We start from the raw sequence: 23,957 nt of genomic DNA, 5'->3' as shown, positions 1-23,957 counted from the left end.
ACATTTTTTATAAGTTATATTCGAAACATAAACAATTTTGAAGCAAAATTGTAATAACAGTAAATGTATATTTTTATTTAGAAATTTTTCCCCAAAAATACCCACACCCTTCAAAAATCTAAATCAGTTTGACACTGGCCACGGGCGCTGATATCCGTAGCTGTTCACTTGGCTCGGTGCAACTTGTGCAGCATACAACTGGGCGATACAAGGCAATATGGAAATTGACTTCGTGTAATTATATGAAGGATAAAAGAACAGTGGGTTTGAGTGCAGATAGCTTGCAGGTGATTTATACTTAATTTGGCAAGGATTATCAAATTTGTATTACTTACAATTGAAAAAGGCTTGTTGATTCTTTTTATGGATCACTAGTTTGCAAATAATGGATGTAAATGTTGATTACATCTTTTCATCATTGTACAAGTTTTTACACACTTTTATGATACTGAATGTTATAAAATTTAATCTTTCATGTTCTCTGGTCTAGAACTTCAGTAAGAAATTTGAATGAAATTATTTCCCTGAAATTCACTTATCAGAAGGTCTGGGCTTGGTTATACAATGTGTCCCTCCTCTCAAATTTAGTATCTGCTTTAGAAGCACGGTTGTTTGGTATCCATCTAAAAGCTGCCGCTAACAGCACGTAACGCGTCGGTGTGTGAAACGAGAGAAGCCGCTGGTTTCACCAATGCTCTCTAATATTGAGTTCTACAGCCGGTTTATCCATTACCTAACCTCCATGAGCTGTCCCTTACGCAGGGGCTTGAAAGTGATCCATGTACCCTATTCATAACACTTCTACCGGAACAATTACTATTTAATTAAGTGATATCAGACAATAAGTTTTCTTGACCGGAAAATATTTTTCCATAACTTTTGCTCCCAGATGATCACTTTTATGGCTCCTATATATTGAGAAAAAAAAAGGGGGGGGGGTACAAGAACTAATTTAGTGAAGACATCTACAACTGCCCACTATACATGTGAAAAGAGTTCTAAGTATTTCAATGTAAACGTGTTCCCGAACTCGGATAGGCAGATGATCAGAACATGTTTTTGCCTAATAATTCTGATGTTTTGTTTTTGTCATGCTTAATAATCATCCAGTTTTATGGTAGGCCAATTAAAATCGTTATACAAACTATGTAATGTTTATTCGACACCAGAGTGATCCCAACAGGTTAATCGGAGTAATATCTTAAAGCTTGGACTCACAACAAAAAGAAAGTATTTCTTGGGAAAACAGTTTTCTTAAACTAAATGTGAAGGCCCTATTTCAATAGTGGGACAGCTACAGTTTGGTTTATTTTGAAATAGTGTTTTTAATACAATCAAGTGTAGAAAATTCCTTAATTGTGGTACCTAAAATTTTGGAGTCTTTGGCTTAATGCAACATTTTTACCCTAATTTTATTTTAGTAATAATATGTTATTTCTCGGTTTTTCTCTTGTATGGTTTGAAGAGAAACAAAGTATTCAAGTATTTCCTGTGCAAAAGTACACATGTTATCGCACTCAGTCATAGGTATGCTGTGGATGACTGGAATCATCTGGGCTCAGGCATTAGGAATATGGCGGCTGCTACGGAATAATCCTTTACTTTTACGCGTTTGAGTGTGAAGTGAAAGCAAGTGGAACAGGGCGTGGCCTGCAGCTCGTGACGGCTGGGCTGCAGAAACCTTTCATTACTCAAGTGCGAAGAGGTCAGTCAGGTTGGAAATGGCTCGTGTAAATTGTTATCAAGAATCTTTTTCCTCCCCAAATAAAAGGTAATTTTTCCTAATCCAATCATTAATATTTACACATAATGTGGAGAAAGCCTTGATAAAGCTTGCAAAATAGAACAATATCTCAGTAAATGCCTTTTGGATTTTCAGGAGTAGGAAAGTTCGTAATATGTAACGTAGTGATACTTATTTTTAATTTTCTATCAGAAATGACAAAGCCTAAAACTTTAATTTCTTTCTTAGCCCAGTTTACATAAACAAGGTTAGCAGTAAACCTTGCCTCTTGTATCTTTCGAAAAAAAAAATTTTATAGTGTAAACAAAATATAAATAAATTCACATTAAAAAGTTTGTCATTGTTACCAAGATTATATAGACTCTGTGAGTGAAAATTAAAAAAAAAATGTGACCACTGTTCATTGATTTCCCTAGGGAGTTTATTTCATGTAAATAAGTAGCGTGGCCCAGGTATTGCAGCAGGGTTTCCTTGCGGAGTATGGGAAAAGCATCAAGCTGAACTGTTTGAATCAAAATCTTATAGTCAAGAAAGCTTAATTTTAATTATGTGTATTTTTTGATACTCGGAACTCGGAAGGCAATGAAGTGAAATCGGACTGTGCCCGAATTTTTTGGTTAATAATTACAGATTTTCAATATGGTGGTTGTGACATCATAATCCAAGATGCCAGAATGATTTTTTATTAAAATTTTAATTTATTTTATTTTAAAATTTTCCCGATTTCCTAGCATAAAAAAATATGGATTTTCAAGATGGTTACCATAACTATATTTTTAACGGTTATGTCATAATTCAAGATGGCGGTCGTGACATCGCCATTGTCAAGGACATGACCTCATTGGCCTAAGGCGGCTTGTTTTTAGGACTCTTAAGCTGCTTTTTAGGAATTTTCAAGGTGCACAAATTTTGAGGACTGAAACAGGAATTTGTACCTCGAAACCGAGATATTTTAATTTTTATGATTTTTTGGGTGGGGTTTAAAAAAACTGGAAATTTTTAGTCAATTTGGGAAAATTTTGAAGGTCAAGGTCATCCAATATGGCCGATGTGACGTAAAATCCAAGATGGTGTCCACAGCCTAGAAACATGTTCTCGGACCGGCCAATGTAAACTACTGATGGACTGCGAAGCCCCAGCCGGGCCCAGCACGGTCGAGGACATGAGGGATTCACAGCGCGGACTCCCCAACAGCCGAGGCTCACCAGTACCACTGACTGCGCAGTGCGCTGCGAGACTAGTTCACGTGCCAAACCCGCGGATGAACACAGCGAGCAGCGAGCACCACCGAGGCCCTCGAGAACCGGCGCTGTTGAGCTGCCTCAGACTTGCCAGGATGGTTATCAGAGTTGTTGACTACAGTGCAGCAACTGCCAAAGCATTCTCGACAGTAAAAACAAAAGACTTTATTCCTTCGCGCGCAGACCAGCGCGCTGTATCGCAATTAATTTTTTAATGACCCTGCTCCCCGCAATAATAACAGCGCCCTTTAAAATTTTTTTGAACTACTCCCGCGTTGCGTGCTTGCCTTACGGGTGTATTCCTCCGCTATACTTTATCGCCGTCCACAGGATTATCTTTCTTCCTGCTACGGTAGCGTGCCTTCCCATCAAGGCCGTTTTCCTTAAAGGTTCGTTGCTTTTCCTCCCGCATACACGCAGCAAAACAACGTTTTATAAGTGCAACTTTTCTTCAAATGTTCACATCCCCACACGCATAACATTCCTTGGCTCTAAGGGATACTAATACATTATGGCGAACATTTTCCTCACCCATTTCATACTCGCCCCGAGTGTACCAGATATTATCTATTTCCGCGGCGCATTTAATCATCGCCTTCAGCGACCTAGGTTTTTCAATAAACGTGCTTTCACGTCTTAACTCTGGCCGCATGTTTTCTACGTACAAAGAAATACCCTCTACCGCTATCCCCAACGCTTTGGACTGATAGAAAATATCCGTAACGTAAGTTACCATGCTTTCATCTGCCCGCTGAAAACGGTAAATTTTCTCCCGCTGTAATTTTTATTTCACTCGTCGCGGACATAAGCTCTCCCACAGTTTCTCCTTACATTTTTCCCAACTTAAGGTTTCCTCAACACAATTACTTACTACATTACATGTCACGCCTTGACATTTACTGATCACGCAACGTAATAATTCGACATCCGTCGCAAAACGTTTTAACTCCATTATACGATATGTTTCGAGGCAAAATTTTATTAATTCCTCTGGTTGTCTGCTATGCATACTCGGAATATTACCAAAACTGGCATACACGATCTTACTTTCCAAATCTGCGATCATATTACGTCTTCCTACCTCTATGGTGCCTACTCCAGACTGTGCACCAGCCTCGCTTAAGTCTTTCTTAAGGTATTTAGACAACTTGCGTCGTAACTCATCCACTGCATCCTCGTCTTGAACGGGATTCCGGCCGCATTCAAATTCACCTGCAGGCCGTCCTTATTAAGTTGATATATCCAGCTAACAGCCATGATAGCACACAAGTTAATCACTAGCCTTAACCCCATTTGACTGCTCTTGCAAGCAGAGTGGCGCAGGTAAACTGATACCGCCCTGTTGCTTTACTCCAGCAACACCGCGGTCCACAATCTGTCCTCACACTCTTGCCCCAAGGAGGGTCAAACATCGCGCTGGTGGCACGATCCCACCGCACGCGACTGTACAAAATATAGTTCCCCTTTTCATTCCGCAAGTGTGAGATGCTTTAAAACAAACAATATAAGAGCAGGATTCACATTCTTTAATTCTCTCATGGCTGTTACTGAGTAGCATGATTCAAACTAACTCCTAAAGAACATTAAACTATAAGTCTATATTTAAATTTTACATTTAATTCACTTGATTGGCCAAACAAAATATTAAACCTAAGTATGTAGTATATAATAGGGGCGCCGGCGGCAGGCTTCAGGCTGTGGTGCGTGGTGCCGAGCCACATCTCTGACGTCACGTCCATCTGTGACGTCACGGCGGCCATTTTTGACTCAAAATTCCTCAAAATTGACTCAAAATGACTCAAAATTTCCCGTTTTCGAGGGAAAAATTCCCGTTTCGAGGAAAAATTAGGATTTCAAAAACCACAAATGTCTTTTGCCTTGGAAAGAACACAAATTCCTAAAACTGGCTTAAGCATCCTTAACTCAAGCCAACGTTAAGCCATTTATAGGATTATGACGTCACCGTTGCAATTTCCGTTACGCCCGCCATCTTTAACTTTTTTATTATCCGATTTTAATGAAAAATTTTTTAAAATTTATAAAAAAATTAAATTAATAAAATTTTAATACATTTTTTATAAAAAATATACTTTTTAGACACTGAGTTCGGAGTCCTCGGTTCGAACCCGACGAGTGCAAAAAAAAATAAAAATGGTGACAGGCTCCTTCCCTCACAGTGGACGCTGGCATACTGACTCCCACCACTTTTCTTAAAACATATATATATCGTCACCTAGTATGACGTTATGTCCGCCATCTTGTCTTCGATGCTGGAAGCCATCATCATCATTGTATCGTCGACGAGAGTGCGCTGACACCATGTTAGTTTAGTTCGTATCCGCTAGAGTGCAGTAATCATTTATTATTACTGTGACACCCGCCATCTTGAAATATGGCCGCCATCTTGAAAATCCGTAATTATTTAGCTAGAAAAGCGGGAAAAAATCCAAAATTCATTAAATAAATCACTCATTAACTTACATATCGATTCGATGTGCTCCAGTCCTTGGTTCGATCCTCGATCGATGCAAAACATTTAATTTTATGAAAAAAAAATAATAATTCCAATAAACCATGTTCAACATTCTTAAAGAGACTTTAAATCATCTACTACCATCATCCTATCAGACATCAAGACCAGCATATTGGAAATTCGTAATTGTAATGCTAGAGATTCGGGAAAAAGTTCAAAACTCATTAAATAAATTTGTAATCTATATACTGATTGATTAGATCGACTAAGGTCCTTGACACGATCCTGGACGAAGCTAAAATAAATTTAATTAAAATACCAGAAAAGTGTAAGGTTCGAGGAATAAAACACCTAAAAGTCTTTTACAAACATAATATTATTACACAATTTCTATCCTACTACAGAATCACTTGCGAAAGACAGCAATCTTATAAAAATTTAGCCCTGCATAGACGTACAACGACTACTTCTTAGCTCCAAATGGCTCCAAATGCTCCAAACGGCCTCCAAATGGCTCCAAAAGCTCCAACAGCCTCCAAATGCTTAACACAGTTTGAAATGGCTCCAAATGCTCCAAACGGCCTCCAAATGGCTCCAAAAGCTCCAACAGCCTCCAAATGCTTAACACAGTTCGAAATGGCTCCAAATGCTCCAAACGGCCTCCAAATGCTTGACAGCTCCAAATGTTTCCAGCAGCTCCAAATGCTCCAAATGCTTGACAGCTCCAAATGCTTCAAAAGGCTCCAAATGCTCCAAATGCTCCAAACGGCCTCCAAATGGCTCCAACAGCTCCAACAGCCTCCAAATGCTTGACAGCTCCAAATGTTTCCAGCAGCTCCAAATGGCTCCAACAGCCTCCAAATGCTTAACACAGCTCTAAATGGCTCCAACAGCTCCAAAAGACTCCAAATGCTTCAAAAGGCTCCAATTGCTCCAAGAGCTCCATCTTCAATTGGTTCCAACTGATTCCTATTACTTTTATCGAACTTGGCATGATTACTAACATGTCTTTATCAGTATACATTTTGACTGGCAGTGGTAACGTTTTTTACACCTTTAAGTTATAAGTTTTATTTAGAAATCAGATTTCGATAAATGATAGCTTCCATCTGGAAAGAAAATATATTAATTTATCTTCAAGTTTATACACATACATTTAATTTAATCCATTATTGTATGTAGCCAGCTTCCCTCAGTTCTTTGAGTATGAAGGATATTTCTTTAATGTTCGAATAGTTTCCTGCACAAAGCGATCCATGTAGTAGTCGTAGCCTGTTAACCAATATGTTAGGATCTTCCCATGAGGTATAATCAATCTCTTCTGCTGCCTTCATCATCCTTGCATGTTTATAATAAATATTATCTCTGGTGTCTATCGTTTTAACACCAACCACAAGGTCACTTTCGTCATCTTGCCAGTGATTATCACAAGCTTGATCAGGATAATTTATTTTATTACGTCGTTTCCATCGTTTTGGTCTCAAACCACCATCACAGTCTTCGCTCTTGCATGCTTTTGGTGCTTCAGTACAGTACTCAATCATGTCAGCCTCAGATGTGTCACCACAATCTTCAATCATGCCAGCTTCTGATGTGTCACCACAGTCTTCAATCATGTCAGCACCACAAACTTGATCAGGATAATTTATTTTATTACATCGTTTCCATCGTTTTGGTCTCAGACTGCCATCACAGTCTTCGATCTTGCCTGCTTTAGGTGTTTCAGTACAGTACTCAATCATGTCAGCCTCAGATGTGTCACCACAATCTTCAATCATGCCAGCCTCAGATGATTCATCAAAGTCTTCGACCTTGTAAGCTTCAGGTGGTTCTCCATCTTTCACATTTTCATGGAGACGACTAGATATTGGAGTAAATATATTTTCATTTCTAATGTGGTTACAACTTCCTTCGTTTGTTTTAAATTTTAAATTATTATCTTGATCTAGATCAGTAATTTTAGCATTAGCTTTTTCGCCTTCGTTCCTCTTCCGCGATGTTGTAGCCCAGTCTTCGTTATCTTTATTCATCTTAATTGTACAGGTCTTGTAATGTCTATCCAAGTAATATCTTCTACCAAAGGATTTCTGACACTGACTGCAATGAAATGGTTTTTGACAAGGACCCAAATTACACTCGCTTCTCTCATGTCGTTTAGCATTCTTTCTCAAGGTAAACACCTTGCTACAGTATCTACAGTGATGACGTTTTGATACAGCAACAAATCCCGAATCAGGATTCATATTAGTTATTGAGACTAATGCCAGATGCAAACTAAGAGTTTTAAATTAGATATATTACTTAAATAGAATTTTTTAATTATTTCATCAGCGAGAATTAATTTATCTCATTCAAAGGCACTTGTTGCAAGTAGTTCTGCTTTTCAACAACAGATGTCGCCACATGTTACTTGCAGGTAAATAATATTTAGTTCTTTTATGCGGGATGCGGGATGCTCACTAACGATCGCAAAAGAAGGATGGCTTCGCTAGACTCCAAGGAGAAGGAAGTTCGCCCATCCTGTTAGTGCTTCTTAGATTTCTCAGAGATTATTTGACTGAGTAATGATATTTTTTTTTTTAAATTTCCACCTGATAAAAATATTACAAGTGCTGATTTATTGGCAGAATTTCAATAATTAAATGCAACCTTGAATAAAAAATGACATGACTCATTAAGTAAAAAATTCTTCATGCAGAGATCAATTCCTCATCAGTAACCAGAAGCACTCGGAGAAAACCATCAGATGTCTAGTCAGGAATAATCAGAAGCACCCAGAGAAAACCATCAAAATATTGTCAAGAATAATCAGGAGCACACGGAGAAAACTACCATAATATTGTAAAGAATAAACGGGAGCACACGGAGAAATCCACCATAATATTGACAAGAATAATCAGGAGCACACGGAGAAAACCACCGCAAGTTTTCTTTGATATCATAAAATTTCAGGAAAAAAATAATACTAAAAATAAAAATAAATTAATAAAAAATTAAAAAAAAATAAAATAAAAAAAATACATAAATATATTCTGCTAGCTTGTGAACTTCTCATTGTTGAACAAAGATAGAGTTCAAGTACAAGCCAGAATTTTATGTATTTTTTTTATTTTATTTTATTTTTAATTTTTTATTAATTTATTTTTATTTTTAGTATTATTTTTTTCCTGAAATTTTATGATATCAAAGAAAACTTGCGGTGGTTTTCTCCGTGTGCTCCTGATTATTCTTGTCAATATTATGGTGGATTTCTCCGTGTGCTCCCGTTTATTCTTGACAATATTATGGTAGTTTTCTCCGTGTGCTCCTGATTATTCTTGACAATATTTTGATGGTTTTCTCTGGGTGCTTCTGATTATTCCTGACTAGACATCTGATGGTTTTCTCCGAGTGCTTCTGGTTACTGATGAGGAATTGATCTCTGCATGAAGAATTTTTTACTTAATGAGTCATGTCATTTTTTATTCAAGGTTGCATTTAATTATTGAAATTCTGCCAATAAATCAGCACTTGTAATATTTTTATCAGGTGGAAATTTAAAAAAAAAAATATCATTACTCAGTCAAATAATCTCTGAGAAATCTAAGAAGCACTAACAGGATGGGCGAACTTCCTTCTCCTTGGAGTCTAGCGAAGCCATCCTTCTTTTGCGATCGTTAGTGAGCATCCCGCATCCCGCATAAAAGAACTAAATATTATTTACCTGCAAGTAACATGTGGCGACATCTGTTGTTGAAAAGCAGAACTACTTGCAACAAGTGCCTTTGAATGAGATAAATTAATTCTCGCTGATGAAATAATTAAAAAATTCTATTTAAGTAATATATCTAATTTAAAACTCTTAGTTTGCATCTGGCATTAGTCTCAATAACTAATATGAATCCTGATTCGGGATTTGTTGCTGTATCAAAACGTCATCACTGTAGATACTGTAGCAAGGTGTTTACCTTGAGAAAGAATGCTAAACGACATGAGAGAAGCGAGTGTAATTTGGGTCCTTGTCAAAAACCATTTCATTGCAGTCAGTGTCAGAAATCCTTTGGTAGAAGATATTACTTGGATAGACATTACAAGACCTGTACAATTAAGATGAATAAAGATAACGAAGACTGGGCTACAACATCGCGGAAGAGGAACGAAGGCGAAAAAGCTAATGCTAAAATTACTGATCTAGATCAAGATAATAATTTAAAATTTAAAACAAACGAAGGAAGTTGTAACCACATTAGAAATGAAAATATATTTACTCCAATATCTAGTCGTCTCCATGAAAATGTGAAAGATGGAGAACCACCTGAAGCTTACAAGGTCGAAGACTTTGATGAATCATCTGAGGCTGGCATGATTGAAGATTGTGGTGACACATCTGAGGCTGACATGATTGAGTACTGTACTGAAACACCTAAAGCAGGCAAGATCGAAGACTGTGATGGCAGTCTGAGACCAAAACGATGGAAACGATGTAATAAAATAAATTATCCTGATCAAGTTTGTGGTGCTGACATGATTGAAGACTGTGGTGACACATCAGAAGCTGGCATGATTGAAGATTGTGGTGACACATCTGAGGCTGACATGATTGAGTACTGTACTGAAGCACCAAAAGCATGCAAGAGCGAAGACTGTGATGGTGGTTTGAGACCAAAACGATGGAAACGACGTAATAAAATAAATTATCCTGATCAAGCTTGTGATAATCACTGGCAAGATGACGAAAGTGACCTTGTGGTTGGTGTTAAAACGATAGACACCAGAGATAATATTTATTATTAACATGCAAGGATGATGAAGGCAGCAGAAGAGATTGATTATACCTCATGGGAAGATCCTAACATATTGGTTAACAGGCTACGACTACTACATGGATCGCTTTGTGCAGGAAACTATTCGAACATTAAATAAATATCCTTCATACTCAAAGAACTGAGGGAAGCTGGCTACATACAATAATGGATTAAATTAAATGTATGTGTATAAACTTGAAGATAAATTAATATATTTTCTTTCCAGATGGAAGCTATCATTTATCGAAATCTGATTTCTAAATAAAACTTATAACTTAAAGGTGTAAAAAACGTTACCACTGCCAGTCAAAATGTATACTGATAAAGACATGTTAGTAATCATGCCAAGTTCGATAAAAGTAATAGGAATCAGTTGGAACCAATTGAAGATGGAGCTCTTGGAGCAATTGGAGCCTTTTGAAGCATTTGGAGTCTTTTGGAGCTGTTGGAGCCATTTAGAGCTGTGTTAAGCATTTGGAGGCTGTTGGAGCCATTTGGAGCATTTGGAGCTGCTGGAAACATTTGTAGCTGTCAAGCATTTGGAGGCTGTTGGAGCTGTTGGAGCCATTTGGAGGCCGTTTGGAGCATTTGGAGCATTTGGAGCCTTTTGAAGCATTTGGAGCTGTCAAGCATTTGGAGCATTTGGAGCTGCTGGAAACATTTGGAGCTGTCAAGCATTTGGAGGCCGTTTGGAGCATTTGGAGCCATTTGGAACTGTGTTAAGCATTTGGAGGCTGTTGGAGCTTTTGGAGCCTTTTTTTGGAGCTGTTGGAGCATTTGGAGCTGCTAGACAATTGGAGCTGTCAAGCATTTGGAGGCCGTTTGGAGCATTTGGAGCCATTTGGAGCTGTGTTATGCATTTGGAGCTGTCAAGCATTTGGAGCCATTTGGAGCTGTGTTAAGCATTTGGAGGCTGTTGGAGCATTTGGAGCCTTTTTTTGGAGCTGTTGGAGCATTTGGAGCTGCTGGAGACATTTGGAGCTGTCAAGCATTTGGAGGCCGTTTGGAGCATTTGGAGCCATTTAGAGCTGTGTTAAGCATTTGGAGGCTGTTGGAGCCATTTGGAGCATTTGGAGCTGCTGGAAACATTTGGAGCTGTCAAGCATTTGGAGGCTGTTGGAGCTGTTGGAGCCATTTGGAGGCCATTTGGAGCATTTGGAGCCTTTTGAAGCATTTGGAGCTGTCAAGCATTTGGAGCATTTGGAGCTGCTGGAAACATTTGGAGCTGTCAAGCATTTGGAGGCCGTTTGGAGCATTTGGAGCCATTTCGAACTGTGTTAAGCATTTGGAGGCTGTTGGAGCTTTTGGAGCCATTTGGAGGCCGTTTGGAGCATTTGGAGCCATTTGGAGCTAAGAAGTAGTCGTTGTACGTCAATGCAGGGCTAAATTTTTATAAGATTGCTGTCTTTCGCAAGTGATTTTGTAGTAGGATAGAAATTGTGTAATAAATATTATGTTTGTAAAAGACTTTTAGGTGTTTTATTCCTCGAACCTTACACTTTTCTGGTATTTTAATTAAATTTATTTTAGCTTCGTCCAGGATCGTGTCAAGGACCTTAGTCGATCTAATCAATCAGTATATAGATTACAAATTTATTTAATGAGTTTTGAACTTTTTCCCGAATCTCTAGCATTACAATTACGAATTTCCAATATGCTGGTCTTGATGTCTGATAGGATGATGGTAGTAGATGATTTAAAGTCTCTTTAAGAATGTTGAACATGGTTTATTGGAATTATTATTTTTTTTCCATAAAATTAAATGTTTTGCATCGATCGAGGATCGAACCAAGTGGTGGGAGTCAGTATGCCAGCGTCCACTGTGAGGGAAGGAGCCTGTCGCCATTTTTATTTTTTTTGCACTCGTCGGGTTCGAACCGAGGACTCCGAACTCCGTGTCTAAAAAGTATATTTTTTATAAAAAATGTATTAAAATTTTATTAATTTAATTTTTTTATAAATTTTAAAAAAATTTTCATTAAAATCGGATAATAAAAAAGTTAAAGATGGCGGGCGTAACGGAAATTGCAACGGTGACGTCATAATCCTATAAATGGCTTAACGTTGGCTTGAGTTAAGGATGCTTAAGCCAGTTTTAGGAATTTGTGTTCTTTCCAAGGCAAAAGACATTTGTGGTTTTTGAAATCCTAATTTTTCCTCGAAACGGGAATTTTCCCCTCGAAAACGGGAAATTTTGAGTCATTTTGAGTCAATTTTGAGGAATTTTGAGTCCAAAATGGCCGCCGTGACGTCACAGATGGACGTGACGTCAGAGATGTGGCTCGGCACCACGCACCACAGCCTGAAGCCTGCCGCCGGCGCCCCTATTATATACTACTAACCTAATATTAAATGAAAGGTTCCTGTGCGCGCACTTTTACTGTATTATGCATGAACTCGTTTGCCTGCTGTCTGTCTCTAGCAAGCACGGCCTAAGTGGGTAATGTCGCACCTCTCGTAAAAGCATCCAAACGAAAGTACGTCCAGTTGAAAAGCTAGTAAGACACGGGCCCGCAACAAGGTGTGTGTGTGTCGACTCCTGACTGGGCCCAGCTGGTCGTCCATGCGGGTCGCCGCCAGCTCTCGCCGGCCCATGTGGCTGTCGCTGGCTCGCAAGTCCCGTCTCACAGGCTCGCGAGTCCCGGCTCCCAGGCTCGCGAGTCCCGGCTCCCAGGCTCGCGAGTCCCGGCTCCCAGGCTCGCGAGTCCCGGCTCCCAGGCTCGCGAGTCCCGGCTCACAGGCTCGCGAGTCCCGGCTCCCAGGCTCGCGAGTCCCGGCTCCCAGGCTCGCGAGTCCCGGCTCCCAGGCTCGCGAGTCCCGGCTCACAGGCTCGCGAGTCCCGGCTCACAGGCTCGCGAGTCCCGGCTCCCAGGCTCGCGAGTCCCGGCTCCCAGGCTCGCGAGTCCCGGCTCACAGGCTCGCGAGTCCCGGCTCCCAGGCTCGCGAGTCCCGGCTCACAGGCTCGCGAGTCCCGGCTCACAGGCTCGCGAGTCCCGGCTCCCAGGCTCGCGAGTCCCGGCTCCCAGGCTCGCGAGTCCCGGCTCACAGGCTCGCGAGTCCCGGCTCCCAGGCTCGCGAGTCCCGGCTCCCAGGCTCGCGAGTCCCGGCTCCCAGGCTCGCGAGTCCCGGCTCTCAGGCTCGCGAGTCCCGGCTCCCAGGCTCGCGAGTCCCGGCTCACAGGCTCGCGAGTCCCGGCTCACAGGCTCGCGAGTCCCGGCTCCCAGGCTCACGAGTCCCGGCTCCCAGGCTCGCGAGTCCCGGCTCACAGGCTCGCGAGTCCCGGCTCCCAGGCTCGCGAGTCCCGGCTCCCAGGCTCGCGAGTCCCGGCTCACAGGCTCGCGAGTCCCGGCTCACAGGCTCGCGAGTCCCGGCTCCCAGGCTCGCGAGTCCCGGCTCCCAGGCTCGCGAGTCCCGGCTCCCAGGCTCGCGAGTCCCGGCTCCCAGGCTCGCGAGTCCCGGCTCCCAGGCTCGCGAGTCCCGGCTCACAGGCTCGCGAGTCCCGGCTCCCAGGCTCGCGAGTCCCGGCTCCCAGGCTCGCGAGTCCCGGCTCCCAGGCTCGCGAGTCCCGGCTCACAGGCTCGCGAGTCCCGGCTCCCAGGCTCGCGCGCCACAGCTCGGCGCGTCACTCCGCCACGTCATCGTAGTGCATCTTCGACCGTCCTCGGGATTGCTCGGAACACCCAACACCCACTCAACACTTTGCCAACATGCGAATAGCCTGTAACTTTATACTCCGACAGTTCCTCTATATTTAACTAGTAGTATAGTAGTAGATATTAGAGATTTGTAAATTAGTAATAAGTCCTAGATACTAAGTAATAGTCATCAAAAATATATATTTATAAAATAATAATAAAAAAACTAACAAAAAATAATAATAAAAAAATATTTATAGTTATTATTTTAGTTTTATCTTAAGCATTGCACGTCCATCCCTGAGTTGGGTGTTTGCATATTTCGTAACGAAATGCCTCGTTTGTAAGTCATTTATCTGTTTCTGTCTTAGTTTCTTAGTTTTTTAGGTGATGACTGGCGGCGGAGTGAGTGGTCAGTGCAACCACTCACCACCAGGGGCGCTTGCGTCCCTGGTTACTAAATCCAGTAATGGACAAATAGCAAAGCGGACCACGAGTCCAGATGCCCAACCCCCGCATGGTAGACTCTTTTCTACTCTGTCCAACACTTCATCCAGACCATCCTCTGTCTCCTGTAAATTCCTACACGTAATGCATGCCAATTTGCATCCCGCATGAATGTGCCCAGGGTTTTCCCTGTGTATATGCAGGTTTTACCTGGGCCCAACCTATCTCTAGTTATAGTCTAGATTTAAGAGTGAGGGGAGTTAGTCATGGCGCCAATCGCTGCCATGGCTGGCCAATCCCCTCCTAGCACACGATGCATGCGACCCTCTCCCTGCATGGCTAATCCCAGCATGACTAGGCGTATAGGCTTCGGCCTGAGACGCACCTAGGTCCCTCCCTAACCCAGACCCCTGCAAAATACACTTAGTTTTAGTTACGTTAGGAGAAAAAAAAATCAACACTTGGCGTCCGTTTAGCAAACGATTTCAGTTTCATTTTAGCATCCTAACGAAATTACTTTAACAAAAACGGCCAAAACAAATAAAAAGGAATATTTTCTAATTAAACACAAAAATAAATACTTCTTCAAAGAAAATAAACTCACGTAGGCAACAGCTAACTAAACAATGAAGAAAGTTACCGGAACCGGTAACAGCATCAATCATATTGGTAAGGCCTGCATTAAACAAATATTTTAACAGAAAAATCGACTATGAATTATTTTTAAACGAAGATTTTTTTAACAGAACAAATCACTTAATAATGAAAGGTGGTTTTAGTAAGAAAACCAATATTTTTTAATTAAGGTACTATTTGGCTTTATAATGTTTTATGTAGCCGACTTCGGAACATTAAAGTATATAATTTTTTTTCCCACACTGTGTAATTCATTACGTTTTTAATAACATTTTTACTCGTAAAAGGCATTATTAAAAAAATTAATGAAAGGAAACCCAAATCTGACAATATAAATTTATTGATTGTTTTTCCTTACTTAACATTAGGTATTGTTTAAGAAGCGTGTAGGTATGGCTACTTCTCGCGGAAAAACGAATGTTTAGACTTTTTTTTACACACATTGAAAATTCAATGTGAATGCCTTGCCAAATCAGAAAGCCAACTGAATGGGTAGCGTCACCAGTGACATTGCGCATGCGCGCAATCAAAAGCAACGAGATGCGAAGCAAGCACGCTCTATGCTGTTTAGCTGGTCCCTACCAGGAACTAGCTTAATGTACATACGTAACTTTCGCATAAAAAGTTCGTACTCTACCACAGAGTTATTTAAGAAAAGAACTATTAAAATAATAATGAAATATTTAACAAAATGAGGGAACTAGGGTGTTTGTAAGAGCTATATGCTGTACGGAGACATGGTTGCACCATGGAGGACGTGCGCTATCTCGGAGCGCGTGCTGTGCCACACACAGCTCCACGAGTGTATGCTCGTAGCTTCCCGGCCCTCACTGCTAATTATGCGCGCTTCGTCCGTGAGTGCAGTTGTAAACCAGCTCATTGCGCATTCATCCCGCGCCGCTAGCAGCCGGCCAAGCCGTCACTGGCTCAGCACGCGGCAGATTCAACTTTATTCCGAGTTTCATATTTTAAAATGCAATATAAACAATTGACGCACTTATAGTAGTGTACAACAGGGGCTCCGGGGACAGGCCGGAGGAGCTGAACTTCATCTCTGATTGTGTCGTCATGGCGGCCATCTTGGACTCAAAAATGACTCAAAATTTCGAAAAAGGTCCCTTTTTCAAAGGAAAAATTCCCGTTTTGAGGGGAAAATTTTCCATATTTATTCCTCGAAAATTCAAAAATTCGGAATTCGAAAAACCTCAAAATACTTTTGCCTTAGAAAGAACACAAATTCCTAAAAATGGCTTAAGACTCTTAAAAGCAAGCCGCCATAAGCCGTTCATACAAGGACATTGACCAAGACCTTGACCATAAAATTAAATAGCTTTATTTTTCGACCAATAAATTCCGAAAAAATTCTGAAACAAATATAAAAAAAATGATTATTTCAATTGTTTAGTTATTAATAGATTTAGGGCCTTGATTCGATTCCCGGCTTGAGTAAACATGTAATTTATTAATAACAAACTAAAATTTAAAAAATTTAAAAAAAATTTTATGTCACACCCACCATCTTAAATTTTGACCTAACCGCTGAAATTATTGTTATGGCCGCCATCTTGAAGATCAGGAAATTTTTTTAAATATGGTAAAAGATGATAAATATTAAACTATAAACATTCCGCCATCTTGGATTGTGATGTAACTGCTGCAATTTTTCGTTACGCTCCACCATCTTGAATTTCCGTATTTTTTATGTTAGAAAATCGGGGGGAAATTTGAAAATAATAAAAAAAATCATTAAATAAAAATTATTTAACGATCTTGGATTCTAAGTTGACTAGTTCGGAGACTGCAATGAAACTTTGAGACCAAAACGATGGAAACGACATGATAAAATAAATATTTCTGATTAAGCTTACAATGATCTCTGGGACAACAGTGACCTTAAAAATATTAATAACAAACATTTCAGGAAGATAACAGCAACAAAAGATATCGATTACACATCACTGGTAGATCCTAACATATTGGTCGATCGTCTGAGACTACTGATGGGTTCGCTTAGGACAGGAAACTGATCGGATCTTAACGAAGTAGCCACCATACTCAAAGAGTTGAGTGAAGCTTGCTACATATAATAATTACTCGTTTTACCTGCATTTGAATTAAATTAAAAAAATAAATTATATTTTTGATTTCAAAAATAATTGTTTTATTTCTCAAAATCTGATTTGTGACTAAGACCGAGTACTCGTAATACAGCTTCCTTTTGTCGAATGTGCATCCAAATGTGCTTCCTTTTTCTGCATGTCCTTCCAAATGTGCTTCCGTTTTCTGTTATGTCCTTCCAAATGTGCTTTTTTTTAATGTGCTTCCAATTGAGCTTATTTTTTGAATGCCCTTGCTATTCATTTATTATGATTTAGATTCTGCTCCTTTTTTTTTATTTGGCTTCCAGTAGTGGTTCATTTTCGTAGATTGTGCTTCCAAATGTGCTTCCTTAAATGAGCTTTCAAACGAGCTTCCTTTTTTTTTAATGTGCTTTATTTTAGTTAATTGTGCTTCCGATCGTGTTTATTTTCTTTAATGTGCTTCCTTTTCGTTTATTGTATTCAGATTGTCTTTCTTTCGTTCGATGTGCTTCCTTTTTTTTTTTTTTTTGAATGTTCATAGACAAGACTGTAGCCAGGGCATTAGTATATACGGCTGACTTAGAACATGACCTGATTAAAATGTTGGTCAAATATCGGGGAATAATACCTCTTGGTTCGGAGACGCTTGGCATATGCATATGATTTTGTACATGAACTGTTTAAAATGTTATTTGAGCATCGACGTAAAATACCTATTGGCTACCAACTGAATGTGTTTGACCACCTCCTGGCTGCGCCTGGCTATCGACTGTATGTGGCTGGTCAACTACTGGACATACTTTCCTGGCTACTGCATAGACTTGTCTAGCTTACACCAAGACTGGAGATGTCTAGTCAACAACTGAATGTACCTGGTAATCGACTGTTATGTAGAACTGATCTGAAGACACATTTTAAGGCATTAAGTTCTTGCTTCGTCTTCTAAGAATACTGTAGACAATGAGAAATGTTTATAAATTGCTTGTATTTTTGTACTTGTAGAAATTACATTTTTTTTATTAATATATATGTTATTCATTCTCAAACCTGGCATTTATGGTAATTTTAGTTAAATTATATTTTATTGCATCAATAAAGTCTCGAAACAAAGAGAGAAATCAACCTAATGAATAATTATTAGACAAGTATTTTTTTTAATGATTTTTGAAATTTTTCCAGTAATCTAGCTTAATAATTAAACAATTTCATAATGGTGCCCAAAGACAAGATGGCGGATTGCACAGTAATAAATGATAATTACCCTCTAGTAAGTAAATAGTAAACTAATATGGCAGTAATGCTCTCTACTCTCCGTTCACTCTTAGCTTAGTTTTGAAATAAACAAACACCGTCGTATCACTGCGCCGCGTCAGCAAATGATAGGCTGAATTCATATTGCGCGCCAAGCACTAGTTGCAATACACACACTTCAGTACAGTCGGAGGTAATAAAATAACGGAGAAGTAATATAACAGGAAGCACCGTAGCACTTAGTTCAGCGTAGGTGGTTCATTTGCGAAGAAAAAACTATGCACTTTACGCCTAATAGCCGTCATCACAAAATCATCACAAGTTTTGATAACAGGATACTCAAGTTTCCTTTTCTTCCCTGGAGTTGTTAATGTCCAAGTGTCCTGTAATTATTTCCTTGCACGAAGCACACTGCTCTTCGAAACACCCGTAAATTCCGCAGTTAAACTCGCGATATCGTTCACACGACAATCCGGATATTTGTCTGAAAATGTTTTAAAAACATTCAACACAATAGTTTTCTGTACACTTTTCAGAGGCTTTCCCGTTCTGTACTTTACAAAACTCGGTCTGGCGTCAGCCATAACAAACCGTGCGCGCGCGAATCCGAAATACAACTGTTGCGCCGGGCATCAACTGTACACTGTACACACGCGTCTGCTTACATAATTGTAAGTAAATACTTGCTGACACATTAAACTGTATTGGATATTAATGGTGAAACGCTATAATGCTATATAACAACAATTGTTATAAAAAAGGCAGTGTAAAAATACTTACAAACGGTACGTAACCAAGGGACTATTTCTTGGGCACGAATAATGTGCGCGGCGCGGCGGCCAGCAACCAATGAAAATGTTTGTTTACAAGAGGCTTTGTTTATTCCAAAACTCAGGTAAGAGTGAACGGAGAATAGCAGACGACAGTGACACTAGCGCTTCTTGTTACAAGTATTAAAAACAATACGGCGGCAGCACACTGTAGCAGATGGTGTAGCCTATGTAATAGGTACGTGAAAAAAGCTCTCCTTGTAGTAAGTACTGGAAATTATAATATGGCGGTTTTGTCTCGAACAAGCGATGCTATAATTCCTTCTAATTTAAAAAAAAAGTCCGAATATTTATATACCTTATTTATTTCTCAGTCTGGTAAATGTCTTGATGGCCAAGCGGTTAAAGTTTTTTTTCTTCTTTTTCCAAACCAGAGGTCAGAGCTGCGTTGTTTCAAATCACAGCCTTTCCAATGTATTTTGCATAAAAATGTAATTTAATATGTCAATAAAGACCACAAAAGCTCTGGTAGGTAAATGAACTTCGACCTTAAGTGATGAAACAGAGCAACGTGGGCGCTCTCTATGAATAAACAGCAGAAACAAAGATGACGAAATCCAATATGGTTGACTCCGGTAGAACAGAAAAAAAATCATCTTAGATGGCTGCCTCCAACAGACGGAAACAATATGGCGGACATGATGTCAGAATCGAAAAAATGTTATCGTGGCCTCAGATCTCAGATGGCTGACATGTTATTAGGATTCAAGTGGGCGGCCATAACGATAATTGCAATGTTATAGAATCTAAGATGGCGGCTGTAATGAAATTGCAATGCTAGGAATAGGGTTTTGGATGATGGAAAATTCTAGAATTTAAAATGGTGAAATATTCTAGAAACCAAAATGGCAAGTCCAAATGGCAAAAAAAAAAAAAAAAAAAAAAAAAAAAAAAAAAAAAAAAAAGAATTCTAGACCCAAGATGGCCGCCAGGAACAAGGTCAAGGTCAAAGTCAAGGTCGTCCAAGATAGCCACCATGACATCACAATCCAAGATGGTGGTAGGCTCCACAGTCTTGAAGACTACTGCTGGAGCCCCATTCCTATACTACTAACTACAAATTTCTTGATTTTTACAGTCTCCTTAGAAGGCGAAGCAAATCCCTAGCATGCCTTGACATGTGTTTTCAGAGCAGTTCTACATGACAGTCGATTAACCAGACATGTCCAGTCTGTAGTCAGCCACATCCATTAGATAGGTGAGCAGACACTATCTTCTGGTCGGTTGGTCAGGCAGACACTATCTTCTAGTCGGTTGGTCAGGCTAACACATCAACTTGTTGGCAAGATACGCCCAGTCGGTAGTCAGGCACGTTTATTCAGTGTCCAGGAATGCATGTCTATTAGGTGGCCACGCATGTCCAGTCAGCAGCCAGGCACGACTACTTGTTGGCTAAACACATCCAGTTGGTGGCTAGGCACATCCTGTCTGTGGTCAGGCACGTCAGATAGGTTGCACAGGCACAACTAGTAGGTTGGCCAGGCATGCCCACTTGGTGGTCAGGCACAAAGTCAGTAGCCTAACGACCTTCGTCGCTACTCGACAGACCTTTTAAACATGCAATTTACAATGTCAGGGATATTAAAATTAAAATTCTGTTTATTTAATTTAAATTCTGTGCCAACCAAGTATTAATCACGTATATTATTATAGTGGTTTCATGTGTGTATTTTTGTCGGTGAGTTGGACGTTCTGCTGGCCTCCTCTGTGCTGAACTTCTGCTCTGCACTTCAGGAACCTCCCTGACACATCCTTGTGGGCATTACAGGGTGACAGAGTTTTAATTATTGAAAATATTATATCAATATATTTGTGTTGGTAATTAATTATTTAATTATAATTGTAACTTTAATGCTTTATTCCTGGTTTAATTTTACGCCCCTCATGTATGGATTCTTTGGTGATACTCACTGAAATAGGAGATTTTTAAAAACGTTAGAAAGTCTCTCGGTACTCGCCAGAAGCGTGACATATAAACTCTCGGTAAACAGCAACTCTCGGTAAACAGCAAATTCATCTGTTCTCATACAGAAAATACACTTTTAATACGAAATTCAGACACGGAATTTAACGTATAATTCTTAAAAATAGTTCCAAACGTGACAAATATATTAAAATTGTGTTTTAAATTACGTTTTTTGACGCGATTTACACGTAGTTTTCGCACCCACTGCTACAATCCGCTACGTAGACTATTATATCATTTAATTTGCAGACGAAGCTATAAACTATATATTAAAGCGTCTCTAATAAAAGCAACAAAAAAAACTTTAAAAATGACTAAACATTTGTCTTTGGAACTGATTTTTGACAAGGTTTTTTTTTTTTAAATACTACCCGTCTTGTTAAAATTCATTTAACAGTTAATACTATAAAGTTTCCCTTTGGCTTTGTGAACTTTGGTGCGTGCCATCCGCCACAGATGGCAGCATTATGGTTGTCACACATTCACATTCCATGTTAGCCAACTTACGCTTCATTCACGAGATTACTCCCACCAACTGCCGTATGCAGAGAGAACTAAGATGTCACACATCAATAAAACACTTCTTCAGCACTCGCCAGTGATGTGTGAACATCTAACCTCGGTAACGAGCAAGTGCGTGTGTGCTCGTGTTGCAAATGAACTTATGAGGCGTCTAATGTCGACCCGAGTCAGAAGTGTAAGTCGCGGTTACCAAAACCAAAATAAGCGCAGAATGAAAAGAAAGTAAACTATGTAGGTCTAAGGCATCTGAAAGGAAAGACAAAAAAAAATTATTGATCAGTATTTAATACTGTGAGGCAAATTTACTAGAAATTACACCAGCATGTATATTTAACTTGATTATAAATACCAACTAAGGCTAAAAATTGCAAAGTGCCGCAGCACGCCCAGAAGATAATGATTATCAAAAACCCTCATATGCTAGGTTAATTCAAACAGTACATATTATAAATATACGGCGCTTGGCGCTAACTATTAAAAATAATTTACAGTAGTAGAAAAATAAATATAAACACAAAAAATTACGTTAGGAAACAGTAAACATAAATATGCGATAAAAATGTTTTCTGTCTTAACTACACGCCTAACTGTTTTTGCGTGTTTAATACCTTCCTGCACAATTAATTAAGAAACCCTATAGTAAACAAACAGTAAAATGTACAGTTTTTATTTGGAGCCGAAACCTCGTTGACAATTAATGAGTTCATCGTGATGGGCTGGAATAATATTTGCTAACTGTTTAATACTCATTAAACCAACTGCAATTATTATTACAATAACAGGTCATAAATGATTCATTATCAATGTGCAGCAAAAATAACACTAGCATACATTTAGCGCGCAGATATTTCTCAAGAGAAGAACAAGCGAACGCCTCAACAATCGTGTAAAAGTCGGACGCAAATTGCACGTATGGCGCGACCAAACATCTTTGCGAAGCGCAAAGTCAATTTAATATTAGTTCCTTCTCAGCTGAGGTTACTAATTAGCAAACGCTGCTTCCCTAAGGCCTCTGTCAGACGAGCGACCTGTGTGGCGCCACCTACATTCTCGCCACTCGCTGTGCGACCCGAGTGGCTGGCCAGTTGAAGTTCTTGTGACAGACACAAATAAGCACAAAATTTCCTCTGTAAAATTTGTAACATAAACGAAAATTGGGATTAATATTTATATTCCAACAGAATTTGCAATTTAAATCTGAAATAATAATGTAATATTTGAATCTATATATATTTTAAAATGAAAATGTAAAATGTAAAGTGTAATCAATGAAATTACTTTATGTACCTGAAACATTAATATACATAAATTTGAAACAGTACAGCATTACTCATGTAATCTTAATACAAATAATGTTGACCCTGACATACTATTAACAAACAGCTATGAAACTGCACAAATGTACGTCGAGGTCCATAGTGAAGCGGTCGCTCCTCAGTGGTGTGTGACAGGCTGCACTGACTGGATGGCCGCCACTTACAGGTGGCGTGCGGGTAGCGGATGGTCGACCATCGCGAGCCACTCGATAGGCGGTGCGACCCCGTCTGGCAGGTCCGGTCCACCCGGGTCGCTCGTCTGACAGAGGCCTAAGGCAAACTAAGTTAAATACTGCAGCTTTAGAATTTATAAAGAGTAGTCTACCAGTCGCAGCCAGGCAAACAAACACCTGCAAATGTGCAAAGAGATTTCTGTCCAACCATACTGTAGGCAGGTAACATTTTTATAAATGACAAAATCTGCTTGATAGTTTCCAAGACACTTAAACTGGCCGTCGAAACAAAACCCAGTTCGCAAATGCCCACAGTTATCGTCAACATTGCTGAGACACCAGCTGAAACTGCAGCACCTCTGAGCGACCGGCCGACACAGCTAGGAAACGAATGAGTCACCTTGAGTGACCGATGTTGGTTCCAACACACGCCACACGCAGCCCGATGCACGAGGCCAGAGCGTGGAGACTCCATGTTCCTCCGCGCAGGGCGTAACAGCTGGGCCACTGTCGCCGCTGCTGCATCACTCCAACACCGACCCTGACAGCTGAGTGACGAGCTAGTGGACACTCAGACACAACGAAGAAAGTCCCGCTCAAAACTAAATTAATTAAAACAAAAGAATTACAAATAAATAATGAGGCGTGCAGCAAGCCTCATACGAAAATCGAACACGAAATTAAACGTAAAATTATTAAAAATAATACCGATCTTGATACATATTTGAAAAGTATTCAATTTAAGGGAAAACTGTAACAATTTCTCCCCTTTTAAAACTTAACTATACCGTAATTCTGTTTATCATATGTTATGTAGAGACAAATACTACCTTTGTGTTAATACTGACAAACGGAGAG

Source organism: Bacillus rossius, chromosome 13, assembly GCF_032445375.1.
Source record: "Bacillus rossius redtenbacheri isolate Brsri chromosome 13, Brsri_v3, whole genome shotgun sequence".
In the NCBI taxonomy this organism is placed as follows: domain Eukaryota; kingdom Metazoa; phylum Arthropoda; class Insecta; order Phasmatodea; family Bacillidae; genus Bacillus; species Bacillus rossius.
Note: the sequence above shows the minus strand (reverse complement) of the source record.